The 6,000-nt window shown below is 52.6% G+C and overlaps 1 pseudogene; it reads left to right on the top strand.

The window, feature by feature from the left end:
• The first annotated feature begins 2,146 nt into the window (after nt 1-2,146).
• LOC141510187 (dCTP pyrophosphatase 1 pseudogene) overlaps nt 2,147-6,000 on the top strand; it is a 19,921-nt pseudogene continuing 16,067 nt past the window's right edge.

Here is a 6,000-nt window from a genome sequence, read left to right as displayed (position 1 = left end):
ATGTTGCCTGATATTCTGCCTGATAAACTTCCTAGTTGCCTTCATAGCTTAGCTCGTGTGCACAGCCCATAAGCCATCCCAGCAGATCATTAAACCAGGTTAAGGGTAAGCCATAGACCTCTAACCCTTTTGGTAAGTTAGGGAAGTGTCTATCACAAGCATGGGAAAACTTTCCCCTGTGACATGGGTGGATGAGAGCAATTTGTTCCAATGGCCCTGAAGGCAATGAAGTAGGTGCTGTAGAGCACTTAGAGCTTGGTCAAAGATGGAGGACACCGAGGTCATCCACGGAATCCTAGGCTGCTTGTCTTGACTCTTGTCTTGCCCCTGGGTTCTGATGAGTCTTGAAACTTCCAATGACTTTGTGCAACTCGAATCAAATTCACTTACAAGTCAATCATCACCCCACAATGTCACCGGTCATCTTCAAAAAACGAAGGACCAAGACTTTCCATTTACGATGGATAGAGCTTGCATATACACTTTTCTTTTTTTGGGGTGCATCGTCTCCACTGTTAGAGCATGAACTCCTTTTTAGGACGGCAACCTTGTTTTTGCCTTTCGATCCCCAGCACGCAAAGTGTCTGGCATACAGCAGGAGCTTAATAAATGTCTGTTCATTATGGGTTACCCATAGATCAGAGAAGTTATTCGTTGCTAGAGGCAATAGGGAGTTGCTGGAGTGTATTGAGCATTGGGATGGCACAGTCAGATTCCTTCAGTTGGTCGTGCCTTCCTATGTCGCCCCTTCAGAACTACTTGATGGATTTTGTGTTTACTTTTCTAAAAACCTATTATTTCTCCCCAGGAGACGATGAGCTCCTTGGCCAAAGGGACCATTTCTTCTTTTATGTCTTTGGCCCCGGCATACAGCAAGGGCTTAATAAATACTTATTGAAGGCCTAAATTCCTGTTCCAAGAGCTTCTCCTTCCCGCTAGCCCGGCTTCAGCCGCCACCGCGGCTAGTGTCCACACGCTCCAACCTGCGGCCCGAGTGGCTCCGGACTGACCGGCCGGACGGCGCCGGCCCGAGTGGCTCCGGACTGACCGGCCGGACGGCGCCGGCCCGAGTGGCTCCGGACTGACCGGCCGGACGGCGCCGGCCCGAGTGGCTCCGGACTGACCGGCCGGACGGCGCCGGCCCGAGTGGCTCCGGACTGACCGGCCGGACGGCGCCGGCCCGAGTGGCTCCGGACTGGCCGGCCGGACGGCGCCGGCCCGAGTGGCTCCGGACTGGCCGGCCGGACGGCGCCGGCCCGAGTGGCTCCGGACTGACCGGCCGGACGGCGCCGGCCCGGGCTCCGGCTCCATGCACAGCCGCCGGGGGGCCGGGCTTCGGGGCCCTGGGGGGCCGGGCCCTGGGCGATGCCTTCCCGGGGAGGCGCGGAGCCCCGCTCCCGCCCCGGCGACCCCAAGAACCGTTTCTGGGCGCCCGCGGCTTCGGGCGGGGCTGAGAAGGAGCGGCAAGATGCGAGGTGAGCGGCCGGACAAGCCGCATGGCTGGCCGTTGTCCCCGGGGCCTGTGGGGGCCGCTCCCCAGGAAGAGCCCCGCCCTGGCACAGCCGCCCCTGGCACAGCCGCCCTGGCACAGCCGCCCCTGGCTCCGGAAGGCAGGAAAGGCTGCCAGCCCCCACTGGCAAGGCCTGCCCGCTCCAAGTGTTCGCGCCCCTCGCCGAAGGGCACGTGCTGCGTGACCTTGGCCGAGTCACAGACTCGTGACCTCGGTCTGTCCCCGAAGCTTTGGGCCCCGTGGGGGCGGGGGCCCGGAGACCCGGGGGCGCGTGGCCGGGGGCGGCGCGGGCCCCGTGGGGGAGGGGACTGGGGGGCCCGGGGGCCCCGTGGGGGAGGGGACTGGGGGGCCCGGGGCCACGGCCGCGGGGTGGGGCGAGGGCCTTGCCCGCATTCGAACTCGGGTCCTCCCGACCGCGGGGCGGCGCTCTCCGCACGCGGCCCAGAAACGGAACTCCGGAGAGTGAGGCACATCCGGGCCCTGCACAGCCCCCTCCCCACCCACGTGCTTGTCCTGGGGAAGAACCTAGCCCGCCCTCGGCGGGTCGTGTGTGCGCGTGCGTGCATCCGGGCTTTTCATCCGCCGCGCCCTTCTCCGGCTCGGTTCCTAGGTGAGGACATCCGGGGCAAACAGGCCCGGGACTCGCCCGGGGTCACCAAGCAGGCCCTGCTGCCCCCGCCGCTGACACCGCCGACCGCGCAGCCTCCGAAGCGCGGCGCTGCCCCACGGACTACAGCTCCCAGAAGGCAGCGGGCTGCGAACCCGGAGAACGGGAGCGACACTCCCACCGCACTCTCCGAGCGCATCTGTGCCTGCGCGCACTACAACTCCCAGAGGGCGCTGGGCCGTACTCACCCGGGGACTACAGCCCAGAAGGCCTGGCCACGCGCGGTCCCTGATGACGCGCCCGCCCGGGAGCCTCCACGAGCGCTTCCGGACAAGGCCCGGGGCCGCCGAGGCCGTGAACTTGGGAAGGCCTGGGGCCGGCACCCGGGGGTGACAAGTGGCTGCAATGGGAGGGAGGGAGGAGTGTTTACAGCGGAGCCGGGAGGACCCGAGTTCAAACACCACAAGGACCTCGCTGGGTGGCCTTGGCCGAGTCACTGAACCCCACTGCCTTGCAAAAACCTGAAAAGCACTTAAAAACAAAACACGGATAATTGTTGATTTGGCATCACATCTCAAGCGGCCTCTTTGTCTCTCAGCCCTCGCTCTCGGTGCTGCTCTCTGAGGCAAAACACAAGAATGGAACCCGGGGCTCATGACCCCCTTGAAGCTTCTCCCTCGTTATCCCCAGTTCTTTCACGGCCCCCAAGTGACAAGGCCTCGAGGCCCGTCTCTGGCCCAGCTGTCCCCCTGTGGAGGCTCTGGTCACCCGTGTCCTTCAGTCACGGCACCAAGAACGGAACATGGCAGCTAGGCCGCGCAGCGTCAGGAGGGCCCGGGTCCAGATTGAACCTCAGACACCTTGTGAGGACCTCGCCGGGTGGCCTTGGGCAGGCCCCCGAACCCCACAGGTGAACCGAGCTTAGCACGCCAGATGAGTTCTGGTCACGTTTGAGTGCGGCCTGTTAGCTGTGTCCCTCTTCGTGCAGCGCCTCAGCTTTCTCAGTTTTTCAGCTGGGACATCACATGGTTGTTTCTTTGAGCTTGCAGCTCATCGAAGCCCCCAGATCTTTTCTCGGCAAACCACTGTCTAACTTTGGCTCCCCCATCTTACTGTTTAAGCTTGAATTTCTAAAATATGCAGCTTGTATTCAGTGGTGCGGCTAGGTGGTATATGTAAAATACTGCGTCTTGGAAGCAGGGAGACGCATCTTCATGAGTTCAAACCTTCTCAGATCCTTCCTAGCTGTCACATACCTTCCTCATCTATAAAATGAACCAGAGAAGGAAATGGTAAATCGCTCCAATCTCTGCCCAGAAAACCCCAAATGGGGTCTGAGAGTCATACATGACTAAAACAACCAAACGAACCACCCCCCTCCGTTCACCTTCCTCCTTCACTCATGGATCCAGCTCAATATGCAAGGCTATTGAGACACTTTTTGGATCTTGACACTCTCTTCTGGTGTCTTAGTTATTATTCTTCCCAATTTGGTGTGATCAGCATATTCGATCCATATATCATTTATGCATCATCCCAATTATTGGTAAAAATGTTAAATGAGCACAGGATAAAGTACAGATCCCTGGGGCCCTCCACCTTCTGCCAGAATGACATCATCAGTAATAATCTATCACAGCTGTTCAGGTGTTTTCAGTCTTTCCAACTCTCTGTGATCCCATTTGGGGGTTTTCTTGGCAAAGATTTAGCAGTGGTTCACTATTTCCTTCTCTAACTGATTTTACAGATGAGGGAACTGAGGCAAACAGAGTGAAATGATTTCCTCAGGGTCATACAGCTAATGAGTGAGTTCAGATTTGAATCGGGGAGACCAGTCATCGTGACTTCAGGTACAGCATTCTATCTACTTCCTCACCTGCTAAACTTCTCTTTGCATCCAGTCACAATTGTTCCAGAATCTGACAGTGTTATCTAATCTGTATTTTTCCATCTTCTTGAAAAGAATAATAGATGCCTCTGATTAAGACCTCATTTTGCAAATATTTTGAGAATTGATCAAATTTCTAAGAATACAAGTCATTTCCCAATTGATAAATGGTGAAAGGATATGATCAGGCACTTTTCAGATGAAGAAAGCAAAGTTATCCATACTTATATGGAAAAAAGTAAAACAATTCTGAGATGCCACATCACAGTTATAAGACTAGTTAATATGACAGAAAAGGAAAATGATGAATGTTGCATAAAATGTGGGGAAAGTGGGTCACTAATTCACTACTGGTGGTGTTTTAAACTGATCCAAACATTCTGGGGAGCAATTTAGAACTCTGCCCAAAGGGCAATCAAATGGTGCATACTCTTTCATCTAGCAATACCACTGGTTAGGTCTGTATCCCAAAGAGATCACCAAAAAGGGGAAAGGACTCCCATGTACAAAAATAATTGTAGGTTCTTTATGCAGAAGCAAAGGATTGGAAATTAAGGGGATGGATGGCCATCAACTGGGGAATAATTATACATGCTGTGCTACATGAATGTAATGGAATACTATGGCGCTATAAGAAATGGCAAGCAAGTAGATTTTAGAAAAACCTGGAAAAATTTACATGAACAAATACAAAGTGAAATGAGCAGAAGCAGGAGAACATTTTATACAGGATCAGTAACATTAAGCAACTTAGTATTTCTATTGCTAGATAATTTAAAAAAAAACCATTTATGAAGTGTTCTAAGACACAAACATAAGCAAGACAGTTCTTGCCCTTAAGCTTCCATTCTAATGGGGGAAGGCAACGCACAAAAAGGTGCTAGGAAGCTCTGGGCTAATTGCTGAGAGCACAAATAGAAACATAAGGCAGGGATCAGTAGGAATCAGATGAGTAATCAGTAATCTGTATGAGATTAATAATCAGATGAGACCTGTGGGAGAAGTCAACTTGAGGCAGATGTAAATACCCCAGGATCCTTAGAGGACAATGACAAACTTAGATGTTATTGCCACTAACAAAACCAGATACATTTTTTTTGGCAAGGCAGTTGGGGTTAAGTGACTTGCCCAAGGGCACACAGCTAGGTAATTAAGTGGCTGAGGCTGAATTTGAACTCAGATCCTTCTGACTCCAGAGCTGGTACTTTATCCTCTACGCCACCTAGCTGTCCCTCAGCTACATTTTTTTTTATCATTTAAATTTATTTTTATTAAAGATATTATTTGAGTTTTACATTTCCCCCCAATCTCCTCAGCTACATTTCTGACAGGGGTTTGGTGATAAGAACTCTCTTTTCTGTGTTTTTTCCTTCAGTGGCTGTCGCTACAGAAGAGGCCTTCAGGGCTGCAGCATCTTCAGAAGTAGTTCCCTGGATAAGTAACTAGGAGGCTGGGCTGTAAGTAGCATTAGTAACCTGGAATTTGCTCTTCCGTAGGCTCTTGGGTTTAGCATCTTGAGAAGACCCATCTGGGTTTGAAAGATGGTCAAGATGGTTTGACTTGCACAAAAAGCCTCTACTGTGTCCCTCATCCAATTATTTATCAGCCTTTATTAAGTGATTAACAGAGCCAAGCACCTTTTACCAAGGCTAAGAATGCAGAGAAAACAAAAACACTGATCACATTCTAATTGGGGGAGACATGTAAATATGTCCATACCAAAATCAATCTACCATCTATCTATCCTTCTAAATGATGCAAAGTATTCTGAGAGAAAAGGCATGGAGGAGAAGATAGGACTGGGAAAGGCCTGATGTCAAGGGTGGGATTTGACCTGTCTTGAGGCCCCTTTGCTGTGGTTTGGCTGGCTTGGCTACCAGTCAGGTAGGGGGTTGGTGGGAATAAGTGGGCCCATTCTTCACAAGGACTGCTCCTCTGGATGCTGGCTGCAGTGACTAGGGTGATGGTCTGGGCATCACTTCTGTTCTCAAGGGT

The sequence above is a fragment of the Macrotis lagotis genome, chromosome 1 (assembly GCF_037893015.1).
Source record: "Macrotis lagotis isolate mMagLag1 chromosome 1, bilby.v1.9.chrom.fasta, whole genome shotgun sequence".
NCBI lineage: Eukaryota > Metazoa > Chordata > Mammalia > Peramelemorphia > Peramelidae > Macrotis > Macrotis lagotis.
The sequence above is the reverse complement of the archived record's forward strand: the minus strand, read 5'-3'. Positions and strand labels throughout refer to the sequence as shown.